General features: G+C 38.6%; 1 protein-coding gene and 1 long non-coding RNA gene across 4 annotated transcripts in view; one reads left to right on the forward strand and one right to left on the reverse strand.

Annotated features, from left to right (window-relative positions):
* The window catches only part of egln2 (egl-9 family hypoxia-inducible factor 2), a 51,626-nt gene that overhangs the window by 13,060 nt on the left and 22,137 nt on the right, over positions 1 to 16,429 (forward strand). The window lies entirely within an intron of this gene.
* On the reverse strand, positions 6,989 to 14,833 carry LOC141377760 (uncharacterized). The gene is made up of 3 exons (XR_012390622.1): positions 13,469 to 14,833; positions 11,755 to 12,221; positions 6,989 to 10,155 (listed from the first exon to the last, which is right to left on the reverse strand). It is a non-coding gene; the product is annotated as an uncharacterized lncRNA (long non-coding RNA).

The raw sequence follows: 16,429 nt of genomic DNA on the forward strand, positions 1-16,429 counted from the left end.
CAGTGGTGGGCAAACTTTTTAGACCCCGAGGGCCACATCATGTTTTGCAAACCAAGTGAAGGGCCACATGTGAGATCCTTCAAAAAATAACTTTTATTTATAGTGGCAGTATGCATGGAACATGTAATATCAGACAGAAACATGCCACATTAACACAAAACAGATTTGTTTAATAGTCATTATTGAGTAAAATTAAATTGCACTGCTATTTATATTTACTTATCAATCATCATAAAACAATAAATTAACTCCTTATAAAATATAATAATAATAATAATAATGTAATGATTTTTACAGTGGAGAATACTGTCTGATAGGAAAAAATCTCATATTAACATATTAAAAATAATTCTTAAAGTTTACTATTCAGTCGAATTTACAATCATCTAATTTGCACTGCTTTTAGAATATACAGATCAATCATTATAAAACTTGATAAAACCACAAATCTTTGATAAAAGAACTTTTTTAAAGTGGATGTATCTGTGGAAAATATATTCTATGACAAAAAACACATTAAACCAGCAATTATTATATAATTTGAGTTAAATTCACTACAATCTCATTTGAGCTTGTATTAACATGCTCATATCAGTCAGTATAAAACTATGAGATAAAACGGAAGAAGAAATTTTAGTCTTTGTTATTCCAAGTCATGTGTATTATGAGTGTGTTAATGTGAACAATGAGCCTGAAAATAAAGTTATATTAAAAAGTATATGAGTGACATGCTAGTGTATTCTATAGTCTTTGGTGTAACCCATTTTATTTACAGTGAACTGTGAGAAACAGCTACATTTGCTACAGAAGTTGTTAATGTTAGTTTAAAACAGTGATTAAACATTAAGAAATGAACTTCGCCTAAAGTAATTAAATGCTTTACAACAAGTTTTCACTGTCGATTTGACTAATAATAAGAAATGGAGCCTTAGTTTAAAGTGTTGTTAATGAAAAACAATAAGCTTGTATAGAATAAGTACTTTTTAGGGCATGTTATAGGCCAGATCAAAATAAAAATCCTATATATATTAGGGGTGTAACGATTTATCGTTGTACAATTTATTGCGATGCACAAATGTCTCAATATGCATCGTGGCGTTATGACGATTTGATTACGATATGAAGTCCGTTTTCTCTTATTAGTTGAGCTGTTTGCACGTGAGCTACGTTCCACCTGCTGTCGCACGTGAGATCAGATTGCAGCAGCAGTAATGTTAGCAGACCAAGATGAGTGGAGCTGAAATAGAGGATGGCCCATCCTCTCAAAATCAGACGTCTGTCAACATTTCGGTTGTACAGTCATTACTTTTTGACACGCATAGTGGGTCAAACATCCTAAGTTATAAAGTCTTCACAGTGATTTACATACTTGCACAGCGACATGGATACCTTCTAATGGTGTTGAAAGAGTCACATACTGTATTTATAAGGTACAATTCACCCTAAAATATCATTTTGTCTTCATATAATGATGTATTGGCGGCCGCAAAATCACACATGACATGAGCTGACCGTGAGCTGTTACTACAGAGGGCGGATGATAGACGCGCGCGTATGGCAAGCCGTTTTAGCATTTAAACCTTTGTTCTGACTATCCATAAATATATTTAGAGATAATTCATTTCACTCTGTAATTTCAATAATATTTTTTAAGAAGTTTTAAATTGTTTTTTTTTTCCAGAGACAGGCCTGTTTAATTAATTTTCTTAAAGAAGGATCAGTTTAACAAGTTGAAACAAAAGAAATACATAAAAAATAGTTTACTAAATTTAAAATTTTTATTCCAAATATCGTGATACACATCGTATCGTGAGCTGAGTGTATCGTTACACTCCTAATATATATTTAAGTGTATGGTGTTGTGATGAAAACCGCTGCAATACGCCAATTTAAGTATTCTTAAAGAGCGTTACAATAATACATAATTATTGATAGGAGTTTTAAAGTGCTCACAGTAATATCATGGTCATCACTAGTATATTGTGTTATTGAATATTGGAATGTATATAAAGCCAGACAGCATTCCAGGACCACATGGACATTCCTGTTGTAATCACAGCCTGTCCATTGCTGTTCCTGTTAGAAATGTGATCTGGATGACCTTTTGCGAATCTCAGGATGGTGTCAGCATGTTTCGTTAGAGGCTCTTCTCTCCTTCCGCATCACTCTTCTGTTCAGTGGGTCAGATCAGTCGGGCTGCAGTTGCTGTTCTCACGTCACCTTTTAATCCGCCGAATACTCTTTTAATCTGCAGTGAGAGAAGAACTGCATTAGTCTCCGGCGATTTTTCTCTCACTGCGGCTTTTAGATGTCAAGTATAGGACACGATGGTGAAATGCATGTAAACGATGAGAGCTTGAGAAGAAGTCAGTGTGTTGATGTGCGATTTTGCACATGTGTTCAGTCTTATGTTTACGCCTGGAGGTAGAATCGCATTGCTCAACCCTTGGAGTGGGAATGCTAGTACTGTTGCATTCACACGTTTGTGCAAATGGGTGATGAAAACATGTTGTAAGAGTGTTTGAGCCTTGATGGTAGTGCTGCAACTACTGATTATCGATTGGTTTGGAATAGACTTTTTTTTTTTTTGAGAATTTAGCTAAAAGAATTTCATTCTGTCAGTTTTATTACCTGGTATTGTCCTGTTCAATGGTTTATTTAAAGCTTATGTTTAAATAGGCAGTTTAATTAAATTATTTGGTGATGGAAACATCAAGGTATGATATTTATTGAGTTTTAGTTATTAGATATAACTGGGTGAAGTTGAATAAAAAAAATATACATACACTCAAAAATTTTGCTGCTTGTTCAAACTACTTATTGAAAATGAGCGGAAACAACACAAAATTTGAGGTTTTTTTGGGAACAACTTGTTTTTTTGTTCAATCCACTTTAATTAAAGTTAACTTAATCCATTTATGTTGTTCTTTCCAATTCCTTAATGTTGTCTCAACACTAATTCATTCATTCATTCATTCATTTTCTTGTTGGCTTAGTCCCTTTATTAATCCGGGGTCGCCACAGCGGAATGAACCGTCAATTTATCCAGCAAGTTTTTACACAGCGGATGCCCTTCCAGCCGCAACCCATCTCTGGGAAACATACACACACACACTCATACACTACTGACAATTTAGCCTACCCAATTCATCTGTACCGCATGTCTTTGGATTGTGGGGGAAACCACAATCCCACCACGAACCCAGGGAGAACATGCAAACTCCACACAGAAACGCCAACTGAGCCATGGATCGAACCAGCGACCCAGCGACATTCTTGCTGTGAGGCGAACGTGCTACCCACTGCGTCACCCCTCAACACTAATTATTAGATTGATTTGTCATCTCATTTACAATCAAATAGATTAAGTTACTAATAACGATTAAGTGGATTGAACATGAAACAATTAAGTTCTGCCCAAAAATATCAAGAATTGTGTTGTTTCAGCTTGTTTTAAACAAAGTTGTTTTTTGTCAAAAATATTTTTTGGCGTGTACTAGCAATCTTACTATTGGGATTTGTACAATATTTAATGCTTTTGAAATAAGTACAGTGTTTCCACTAGGATTTTTTCCAGCTGTGGTGGCAGGCCTCTTAGGGTGCTTTCACACCTGTGAATCGATTCAGTTGTTCCGAAACAGAGATTACAACTGTTACATTGTTGCTCTTTGCCCTTGGAGCGGTTCGCTTTCACATTGCAAAGTTTCTAATCAGACCAAAAGAGCTAAAAGCAAAAGTCACGTGTGAGTAAACTCTCCTTACACTGGTGAGTGTCAGGGTTTATTTTGCTGTCAGGAGAGCTGTCAGGAGAGGTGGCAGTTTGGTGTTGATTGACAGGGTGCACGCGCGACGTGTCTGAGCAGAGATGCGGTGGGGAGGGGTGAGAAGGGTGTTCGACGATGCCTATTTGAGGATCGGGAGGGAAACGCTAGATTAGCGGGAGATCATCACTCGTTTGCGGGCATCTGGAGACTCGCGAAACTTCCCGCCCTACTCATAATTCTCTCTTCATATAGCCGTATGCCTATTACATATCCATAAAACACTGTGACATAACCGCGCTCGGATCGGATGGCTTTCTCACTGCAATCGAACCGCTCCAGGGTTAGTTTCAATCGAGCCGAGACCACCTCATTCAATCGATCTCGGAGCGATTACTGTGGCGCGGAACAGAGCGCAATTGCCCTGTTCACATATGCCAAACGAACCGCGCTAACTGGGCAAACGAGATACGTTCCGAAACAAAAGTGTAGGTGTGAAAGCACCCTTACACCGATCTACTTTTCAATGGCAAATGTCGTGAGCGCAGTATTACAAGTCAAGATCGCATTCATGTAATATTGTAACTTTGGAGAAACTGGGAACAGACTTGCGGATCCAAATGCAGGTTTTAATGGAGAGGTCAGCAAAGCAATGGTCAATACAGGGGCAAACAGGTATGTACATAATCCAGAGTCGTAGTCATAAACACAGGCAGATGATTAAAGACAGGTGGCAGACAGGGATAAACAAACTACAAACCGAGGATCAAAACACGGGAAGACAATGCAGATCCAATTCCCGGATCATTTGAGAAGTGTGAGTGCTCTGAATCGGGCTTAGGCACGGCTCACTTGGCCGGCTCTGGCTTGGGTGGAAGAGGTGTGCCAGAGCGCAGTTCACTTAGACTTTGGCGCGGTACACTTGTGTGCGATTGAAAAACGCACTTAAGCACGAAACAGAAAGAGAGACGTGACTTTTAAGTGACCATTTCATATGGAATAATTATTCACTCTTACTGTGCAATGAACGCAAACTGTCATAGTTTAATAAAGACGCAAAACCCTCACTGCACGACAGCTGCGCACCTTTAGCAAAACCATTTCTGCAGCACAAGGACTTTCTAATTGTTAATGAGCGTCAACAGTGGCTGATCTGTTCGGCAAAATATTTGACTGTGTGTCACTGCATATCAAACGACTAAAGCGATATAACTAAAGCAATCTTCACTGTGCTAAGCGAAAGCGTTTACTGAACAGCGCTGCATCGATGACGATGCAAGGCCTGAGTGTAATGTGAGTGCGGGCCGTTGGGGGAGACGGGAGGGGCGACAAGCATGCTTTGACCCGGTTCAAGGCAACTGTACTTAGTGTGAGTACGACCTAATATGAAGCTCATGAACCATTAATATTGTTGTTAATGTTTGAAATTAAAGATTCATATCCCACTAATACCTAATAGCTTATTACCTGCCTATTATTAAGATATTGTTTGTTTATTAGCACTTATAAAATAACATTTAATTTCTAATCCTTCCCAGTTAACCCAAAAATCCTCAACCCAACTACTAGCTTAATAACTATTAATAAGAAGTCCATTAGTAGTTTATTGAGCTAAAAGTCTTAATTAATGTTCCTTTAATAGCGAAAAGTGTTCCTTAAATAAAGAGGGAGCAATGTCTTTACAGTCCCTTTTGTTCATATTACTGTGTTCTTCATTAATAAAATAAACATACATATAAGAGCAACATACTGAACCCAAACTTTAGCAAAAATTAAGTAAATTCTTGTTATTCCACATATCGTCTATTGCTTTCCTTCAAACAATGTTCGAGTTGTTTACACAAACCCAAATCAATTGTCTTACAAAGCAAATATGCTCAATAACCTCACCCGGTTTAGGGTAAAGCAGTGATTTTTTTTTTTTTTTTAAATCATGTAGGTTAAATGTCTTGGCTTTTCACCCAAAGCTGCAAACATGCTGTCATCAATCTTGTAACTCACTAGATGTTTGTTTAGCTTTTGACACCAAAACCGGATAGTGTTTTTAAAATATGCATGCAAGCCCAGTTTACTTGCATTGTGCTGTGTTTATTATGAGATGATGGTTATCGCTGTGTTGCTACACATTTGAATGACATTCATTGTCTACTGGTTTCACTATGATTATTGGTTGGTTATTGTGATCATAATATTTAGATCATTCTAGGGAAGTAAAAGCAAGGCTGTGTGAATTGCCCTAGAAGCAAGATTCTGCATTAAGTAAGTTAATTGAGTATATTTAAGCGATAGCTCTGCCAAAACCAACAATTCTGTCATCTGTTTGAGTTTGTTTGTTCCGTTGAACACAAAGGAAGATGTACTGAAGAATGTTGGAGAAAAACAACCATTGACTTCAATAGAATTTTTTGCCTTTGGTATGGAAATCAGCCCTTTTCCTCTGTCAGGTCAGTGTGATCCAGGGCATTGTTCGAGACAGTTCTCGTTGCAGCCCGCAGCTTGATGATGTACTGAAGCAGGTCCATCATGTAATGGATGATCGCCTACACCTCCCCCTACCCTAAACCCAACCGTCACAGTAGCATGGGTGTTACCTCAGCGCAGTGGTCACCAAACTTGTTTCTGGAAGGCCGGTGCCCGGAATTTTAGCTTCAACCCTAATCAAACACACCTGAACAAGCTAATCAAGGTCTTACCAGGTTTACTTGAAACATCCAGACAGGTGTGTTGAGGTAAGTTGGAGCTAAACCCTGCAGGGACACCGGCCCTCCAGGACCGAGATTGGTGACCCCTGCCTTAGTGGGTGGTACAATGTCCACTACGTACAGTAGTTTTAATAAAATGTGTCTGCTTAGCGAGCGCCTTGGAAGAAATGGTTAGGGTTATTTCCAATCGATTTGAGATGGCTTACACGTGCAATTAGGAAACAACGTGCACATGGTGAACATCTTTCAGAATGCCTTGTGGGAGCCGCAGTTCATGTAAATAGAACTAACCAATCTGCTTCACACTTTGTATGGAATATACACATTTCAGTAATAACGGCAGGCTAATTACCTCAGACAAACACAGCACCCAAATACTGCAGTGGTTTTTAATATTCACCATAAAAAAATTGTATCAGAGCTTCAAAAATGGTTTGTCCAGTTGCCAACCTCTGAGAAAGCAGTTGATGGCCGCCTAGCTACGAGAAATGTTAGGGGAGCGCGAAGTGCATTGAAAATGTTGAAGGAATCAACACTTTTTTTGCTTTTCACTTGCTTTTAGACGGACTCTGGTTGAGTTGGGTCATCACCACCTCAGGTCAGAATAACAACACATGCGAAAATGAGTGCCATAACTAGCAGCAGCAGCAGAGATTGTCTATAAAAAAAGAATGTGAGGATGTCGCCAGAGTGGCTTTTTGGTTTCTTTTATTGTGCATCCCAGCCACTAGCACCCTATCTGAAAGAGTTTTTGGCATAGGGGGTAATTTAGTCATTCAAATTCACAATTTGTAATGTTGCAAAATGTAATTGAATAATGATGGTTGGTACTTTCTTTACTTGAAAGCTCAGATTTGATCATTTAGATTTTAAAAAATCATAATTTGTTTTGTTTACAGAGTTTGGGGTTTACGGTTTCATATTATTGACAGCTTACAAATGTTGATTTACCTTAAATTTTGTTACCATTGCACACACTTTGTAAAGTTTTATTTATCAACTTTAAGAGTATCTTTAACACTTATGTTTACTTTATTATAAAACAAAAGAGACAAGATGGCGACGCAGTTGGGCAGTAGGTAGTGCTGTCACCTCACAGCAAGAAGGTCGCTGGTTTGAGCCTTGGCTGGGTCGGTTGGCGTTTCTGTGTGGAGTTTGCATGTTCTCCCTGCGTTTGCGTGGGTTTCCTCTGGGTGTTCCGGTTTCCCGCATAGTCCAGAGACATGTGGTACAGGTGAATTGGGTAAACTAACTTGTTCGAAGTGTATAAGTGTGAGTGGGTGTGTTTGGATGTTTCCCAGAGATGGGCTGCAGCTGAAAGGGCACCCGCTGCATAAAACATGTGCTGGATAAGTTGGCAGTTCATTCCGCTGTGGCGACCCCGGATTAATAAAGGGACTAAGCCGAAAAGAAAATGAATGAATGAATGAATGAATGAAAAGACAAGATCTTTTTTATTTTGTTTTTGATATTAAAACTATTTGCCTCAGTAATTGTTTGTTTATTAAAATAATGTGGTTAAAGAAATAAAATAATCCTAATATTCATAAATGAATAGTAAAAAATATTCAATAATTTCTTTATCGCTCCGCCCTACCCCACAGTATCGAAAATGGTATCGAATACTGTATCGTATCGAACTTGGAAATTCCAGTATCGTGACAACACTAGTTTCCACAGTAGGGCCAGTAACTCAACTTTCTTCAGAATATTTTGTTTTGTGTTCAACAGAAGAAGGAAACTCCTAAAAGTTTAGAACCACTTCAGTAAATTCTGATTTTTTTTAGCTTGTTTCTAGTCTAAATATCTCAAAATTCTTCAATCAAGAAGCATTTTCTAGACAAGCAAAGCATATTGTCTTGTTTTAAGAAATAATATGCCAAAATTAAGTGAGTTTTCCTTAAAACAAGCTAAATCATCTGCCAATGGGGTAAGCAAAATAATCTTATGTCGAAAGGAAAAAGCAAGATCATTTTGCTTACACTATTTGCAGATTATTTTGCCTGTTTAAAAAAAAAAGTCACTATATTTTTTCATATTATTTTTTAAAACGAGACAATCTTTTGCGTGTTTAGAAAACGCTTCTTGATATAAGAATTTTAAGATAGTTGGACTAGAAACCAGACAAAAAATCTAAGTAAGAAAATATATATATATATTTTTGCAGTGTGGTAAGGAATTATTTTTATTTTTGGGTGAACTATGTCTTTTTTAAATTGCAAAACCTTTTACTAGATTGCTAAACTGTTGTTTAAATATGCAAGTGAGGCATTATTTCATTAAATAAGAACTAACTTATATTTCTTGCACAAACATCTGAACGCTGGATGAAGTCATGCTCAAAATATGTGTTCTGACACATTAGAGTCCAAAGTTTTTAAAGAAGGGATTTTGGGAATCTCTTTTTTTAATCCCATCAAAAAAAGCCTTAATGTACAGCCCAGTGCAAGAGAAAAAAAACAACAACTAATTTTACCATGTACTAAATTCAACTAACGTTATTATGTGTGTAAAATTATGTATTGTGATGGAAATCAACAGACACAAACTGATATAGTGGAACAAAAAACTATTAAAGGGATAGTTTAAAATACCCAAAACGTTAAATTCTATCATCATTTACTCTCTTTACTATAATCTTTTACTTTAAAACATTTTAAAGAAAGCTGAAAACCGTTGACGTTTATAGTAATTGGTTTTCTTTAGTGTTCAACAGATTCAAGAAACTCATAAAGGTTTGGAGTCACTTAAGTGTGAATAAATGAGTATATTTTTCCTTTAAAGGTGTACTGTATGTATGTTTCCAACTTAAACAATAAACAAGCCAACGAGCCCAACAACTCTAACAAGTGTCTTTGCTGTAGAACATTTAAAATGATAAAGCCCTATTCCCTTCGCATCAGAATAGCTCATGTCTCACGTCTCTATTCCTTTGGGAACGCGTAACTCCCTGGTTTTCTCTCCAGGGTGCAGATTGTCCTTGATCAGCCCTCCCATTTATTCTCTTTTTCCTCTCCGTCTCCTCTCTCCAGCTTATCAGACCCCATACTTTTTAGCCAGCCAAAATATTTTTCGCCGTTCCCCTGGAAACAAGGCACGTAGCTTGTTGTACGCTGCAGGAAAGTGAATGCGGGCTTGCTTTCTCTCTAAACCAGTGCTTTCAGTGAAACTCTTTGGTTTCATTCTCAATGGCGTATTAGAAAACATTCTATTATGGGAAAACGCAGCAGCGGTTGCATAGAGAAAGAGGATAAGAACAGTGAGTACCAGCTACATCAGCCACATGGCAATAGCGTCTGGTGCAACCTCACATGCCCTTCCCAGAGAGCTTAACGTGCTCCGGCCAGCAAAACATCACCATAACACCAGTATGCGTTTACTCTCATCTGCAGTCGGCCATTGGAAGTCAGGAGGGCAAGACTGTACATTACAATCTTGAAAATAATAGTAATCTCTGATTCCAATGGTCAAATAGTTATTTATATTGAGAAGAAGATTAATTCAAATATTGAATATATTTTAAAGCAAAAACTTTTCCATCTACATTTGTGTGTATATTTTGACATTAAGGCCTTGTCCACAGGAACACAGGTATTTTCAAAGCCACAGTTTTGTTCTTTGTGGTTGGGCTGTTCGTCCACATGAATTCACAACTTTCTGAAAACTCCGGACAGGCTGAAGATTCTCAGAAACTTTGATAACAGTGTTGTCGTGTGGACACTAGAATTGGAGATTTTGCCTCATTACGTCAATCCATGCAATGTTTTCTCTTTTATGATTGGGCAATATGGCTGGGTTCACACCAAATGCGGAAGACGCATTTAGGGCTGGGTGATTTGGCTGAAATCGAAATCTCGATTAATTGAACCTTTGAACTTGATTACAAATAATAAACAGTTTATTTATTTATTGTATATATTTTTTATTGTATAATTTTCACCCTTATAGTTCCAACCCGGGCTCATTGTGGAAACGTAGTCCCGCGGACGTTTCTGGAGACCGCGGAATACGTCCCGGCAGGTATACGGCTGCAGTTTTTGTTTTTGCGAATCCGCGAGAGGCCGCTGTTGTGCGCTGTTTCGCGTCTCAGACGCCTCTCGTGAGTGCGGTTCGCGCCCGTGATGTTCTCGTGTGAACCCGCCAGAGGCCACTGTCCGACTGACCGGATGCTTGACTGCCCGACCAGCCAATCGGCCGACCCGCCCTCCTCCTTTCCTGAACCCAACCAATCTTACCGATTGACCCGCCTGCCTGCTCGCTTCCCTAAACCCGAGCGACAGTTTACAAAAGCCGTCCAAAAAAAGAAAAGCCTCTTTTTTTTTTTTTTTTTTCTTTTTTTTTTCTAACGCGTTTTCGGATTTCACCGCATTCTCACCCTGTCACGAAACTCGTTCACTTAATTTTTGGGATTCTGTTTTTGTATTACCTGATTGCTGGAACCGCTCTTCCCCGGACTCGAAACCGGTCGCCGTGGTCGACTCCTCTCTGCATCTCGAGCCTGCCGACGTACATGATGAGCTGAGTGGACAAACGGGTTGCAGCGGGAAAGCCCTCCACAAGGAGGTAAGCGGTCGGCCGGCAAGCGCGAAAGGGAACAGCGTCACACCCCCCCGCAGCGCTCGCTTGAAAAAAATAAACGCGTACGTAACCCCCGGGATGTATTCCGCTGTCTCCAGAAACGTCCGCGTTACTACATTTTCAGAATGAGCTTGGGTTGAATAGTTCACTGGCAGGTTTTGTACAGTAGCTCACATATTACAAGACAAGAGAGAGATTTTTGAATGAAGGGCGCATTACTTGATTTTGAAATAATTGAAGGAAGTACACACTAGGGTTGTGAAGATAAGGAAATTTCCCCACTGGTTAATCGACATGTGACAACACCGGTAATACTGGTATCACCGTGGGGGCAGGGTTTTCCTCTTTTCTGCTTTTAAATAGCTTATGGCTGTGTCCGAAACCGCATACTTCCATACTATATAGTACGCTAAAATCAGTATGCGAGCTGAGTAGTATGTCCGTATTCATAGAATTCGAAAACCAGTATGCGAGAAGTACCCGGATGAGTTACTACTTCCGGCGAGATTCTGGAGTGCGCATCCCATGCACGCTGCGCTATCCCCGCGAGAGAATTCATGAATGGAAGTGAAGTGACACAACTGACGCAGGTAAGTCACGTGACCATGACAAAATGGCAGATGTAGTACATCCGAATTCCATTCATACTTTTCGTTCATACTGTATAGAACGTACTTTTTTATCTGCCGAGTAGCACGTTTAAATTCAAATACAGTACCTACTGAGTAGTAGGCGGTTTCGGACGCAGCCCATGAATGCGTGCATGTAATACTTTCACTTTCAGTTCTGCGATAATTGCCAACACGCGTTGCATAAGAGCGCTATACACACTACACAGCATACACTGGCAAGATGACTAGTGCTGAACTCCATGGGACCAGTTTTATTTGTTTTGTTATTTGCGTGTTGTTTTTAAAATACCTTTTATTTGTAAAATCTCTTGTAAAATTACTGGCTATCTGGTAACATAATCTCCCTCAGAGATATTGGAGTTTAATTACGTGGTGCGCAGTATTGACCAACACCTCCTTGTAAATTTACAAACTGCATAGACTACAGCTCTGGTGTGTTATGAATTGCATGTTTTAAATGACAGTGAGACATGCTACATTTAGTTTTTATTGTAAAATATACATTATAACCCAGTTTACAGTAAAACTAAATTTTTTGAATGGCTTGCCTATTTACGGAACCCCGGAAGGGACGTAGTGGGGGAGAAAAATAATGGGTGGGTGAAAAAAAAATAATGGGTGAAAGAAAAAAAATGGGTGGGAGGAAAATATATATTTCTAAGTTTTTTGCGTTCCCTCGCAAAGATGTTTTGCGTTCCCTCGCAAAGATGTTTTGCGTTATCTCGCAAAGATGTTTTGCGTTCCCTCGCAAAGATGTTTTGCGTTATCTCGCAAAGATGTTTTGCGTTCTCTCGCAAAGATGTTTTGCGTTCCCTCGCAAAATTGTTTCTCCACAAACACTTCCTGTTCACTGCACTCACGTAAACCCTCCCGTTTTTGCTGAAATTCTCCCGTATTTTACCATTCTACCCCACTTTCTTTACATTACTGTGCGTATGCTACCTATGAACTAGTGAATGCATGTATAAGCGCTGACTGACAGACGCGCTTCGTACAATAAACTGATCCCAGATCAGCGTCTGTACACGCCATTTACAGAGGAGCGGGTGTATGTTTAAACAGACAAATACACTGAATAATATGAAACATCTCCGTCCTGCATGTTTTATTTTAAACAGCTTATTTTCTCTTAAATGAGCACAAACAGTTTCTAAAGTAATGGACTGCTTTCATTATAGATCTGTGCATTCTTACAGAGACACCTCTGTTATCAAACTAAACAAAACATGAGATTCATTTGCTGCGCACTTGTTTGATAACAGAAGTGTCCCTTTAAATGGCGCGTACAGACGCTGATCTGGGATCAGTTTATTGTATGGAGCGCGTCTGTCAGCGCTTAAACATGCATTCACTGGTTCAGAGGTTGCAAAGCGAAAGGCGACAATCAGCGCACAGTAATGTAAAGAAAGTGGGGTAGAATGGTAAAATACGGGAGAATTTCAGCAAAAACGGGAGAGTTTACGTGAGTGCAGTGAACAGGAAGTGTTTGTGGAGAAACAGTTTTGCGAGAGAACGCAAAACATCTTTGCGAGAGAACGCAAAACATCTTTGCGAGAGAACGCAAAACATCTTTGCGAGGGAACGCAAAACATCTTTGCGAGGGAACGCAAAACATCTTTGCGAGGGAACGCAAAACATCTTTGCGAGGGAACGCAAAACATCTTTGCGAGGGAACGCAAAACTTTGCGAGAGAACGCAAAAAACTTAGAAATATATATTTTCCTCCCACCCATTTTTTTTCTTTCACCCACCCATTTTTTTTCTCCTCCACTACGTCCCTTCCGGGGTTCCGTACCTATTGGCGGCATATATAGCCGTTAAGCTTAAATAGGCCAAGCATATTTTTATTCATATTAAAACACATCAATACAAACTAGCCACCCTTTGATTTTTTTTCGTTTCCGTATAATTTCATCAAACGAAAAATGCAATGAATTGTTTATTTTGTTTATTTCCATTTTATTAGAACTAATATAATTATTAGGCGACACTTCTTCTACGTAACATTGGCTCTGATTGTGTTTTACAGATTTCCTATAGACTTTTTAGCTCAAAGTTATTTTTGCCTGTTAATGTCAGCGCTGTATTTTGTCAGATTTCGCAAAGGCTTCAGCTTTTCTACCTGTCAGCTGGTACCAGCCTCAGTTTTGAGACTTGACTTGTGTGGCGTCTGTATCTATATCTGGATGACAGCAAGAGAGAGAGATGAGATCAGACCTCAAATTCGATGTGTGGTCGCACGTCAGTTACTTTACTGCAATTTTTTTAATATTGGCTCATGTAAATTCACTTTTCATTTGATTAAAAGCCGAAATATTGCCAGACAGACTAAGCAACTTTCGTTTTTTGAAGAGAGCGGCTCCAGTGATAAAATACACACACACACACACACAGGATACACTTTTGTCGGCCAATTCATTATTGATTTTTTAACATTAATCGCATAATAATCTAGTGCAAAAAAGAATAGCTGAACTACAGAAAACAGTGCTCACTGCGGTTACCCCGATGGTTGCTTTGTTTCTCTGCCATTGGTTTATTAATGGCGCGGCATTGCTAAATTACTTGTTTAAATAAAAAATATGATTATTTATTATTAAACATTGTGAGATGATGGTCAATCATCTTTTTTTCTTCAAGCTTGTTACGATACTAATTAGTGTTTGTGACAATTACAGTAGCTTATACAACAGGCGTGAGGTGTAGAGGGGAAATCATGCTCCATCCTCTTATCAGCACTTGAGTTCAGGCTCTTCCTCTGCAGCATGTTTTTGACTGGACAACATTCCAGCATTTCCGTATGCAACAACACACTGACACACATTGAAGATTGGAATGTTTTGGAAATTGTGGGAACTAGATTAAACCAATATTTAAATCAATGGCACATGCCAACTCAGGCTCATTCCGATAATGTACTCCTATATACATTTCTGGAGAGCAGCAAATACATCCTATGAGGTATTTTTATATTTTTTTGCAGTTTTTGCAAATCCACTGTGTTAACTTTTTGAGATCTCATATTTCTCTTGCGAGTGCCATTTGTGCCTGCTGTTCTCGCTTAAATCCACCAGAAGGCCGCTGTCGACTGACTGACCGATCGACTGACCCACCCTCCTCCTTCCCTAAACCCAACCGATAGTGTTTTCAAAAGCAATCCATAAAAACAAAAGCCCCCTCATTTTTACCACATTATCAGATGTTACCACATTATCACCCTGTAATTTACTTGTTTGTTCTATCACCGGTCTCGAACCCTGTCATCACGGTCAACTTCGCTCTGCGTTTCAAATTTCTCTGACGTACGTGGCAAATCACTTGACAAACAGCAGAAAAGCCGTCCAAATGAATGTCAGCGGTCAGCTAGTAAGCGTGAAAATGAACGGCAACATACCGCCCCCTAGGGTTCATTTTAAAGACATGACATGAAGCCATACATTTTTCTGGCTACATGATTCGCTATCTCCAGAAATGTATATAGGGGCTACATTTTCAGAATGAGCCTATGTTGGCACATGCATGTGTCAGAATATTTTTTCATAAAAAAACACAATAACCTAATAACCACATAACCTAATTCACATAACAAGAATATTTCAATATTCTAGGTTACTAGAGATCAACTAAACTCAAACTGGCAGTGTTGCTTTCATACGCTTAACACACTTTATAATAACACTTTAATATAAAACTATGATTTTTTTTATATATATTATATTATATTATATTATATTATATTATAAAAAATTTTTTTTTGAGAGTATGTATTTAAGTTTATTTAAGTAAGACTTTCAACTATACATGAAAACATTGTATGGTATGAGGATATTTGTAACGTTCTCTGAATCTATACAAACGCATTTTAGGTTTATGTTTGATTTATTTATATCGAACATCATAAATGAGAAATGAGCTGCAAGACTATTAAAAGCATGTGGCAAAACTATAAAATTTGGCCTAAAATGCTGTTACAAATGTAAAAATGTAATAATATATAATAATCATAATATAGACCTGAATCAATGTTCATATGTAAAACATAATCAATGTATTCAAACTAAAATCCCCCTTTTATTTCTTCTGCCTATACTGTTCTGCATCGGTTGCCATCGTGTCCTGAAGTGTATTGGCCAGCGTGTATCCTTATCTAACCCTCATGCCCTACTTATCCTCTGCGCTCTCTTCATCAGGTTTACACTGTTTTATCTCAGCACACCCTGTGCTCACTATCTACTTGACTATCTAGGCATGAAAGGATCTTACGTGACCAAAACAATATTGTTTTAAGGGATTGTTGCATGCTTGCCAAAACAAACCAACACGTCATCACAGCATCACTTCATTTTTTACCTATAATTATATTGAAGGTAAGCTTTGCATTGAATGCAGATTGGTTTCGAACTGATGTATGTGAAACATCTGTCTGGATGCTGTGCTACTCGAGAGAGATTTTAGGTGAATATGTTTGATTATAGTTGAGAGCAACAGTTGGTCTCGGGATGCAAACATTAAAAATCTGATCTAAAAAGGTAGAGGGATAAAGCTAAAGGAAGGTTGTATAACTCTTATTTTTATCCATGATCATACTTTCGGTCACGCTTTATTTTAATGGTCTGTTTGTTGAATTAAAGTTACATTGCATCTACATGTCAACTAATTCTCATTAGATTATGGGCCTACTCACACTATGCCATCCGTACCGTGCCTAGGCCCGTTTCCCGGATCGTTTGAGAAGTGTGAGTGCGCTGAATCGGGC

The sequence above is a fragment of the Danio rerio genome, chromosome 15, assembly GCF_049306965.1.
Source record: "Danio rerio strain Tuebingen ecotype United States chromosome 15, GRCz12tu, whole genome shotgun sequence".
NCBI classification, from domain to species: Eukaryota; Metazoa; Chordata; class Actinopteri; order Cypriniformes; family Danionidae; genus Danio; species Danio rerio.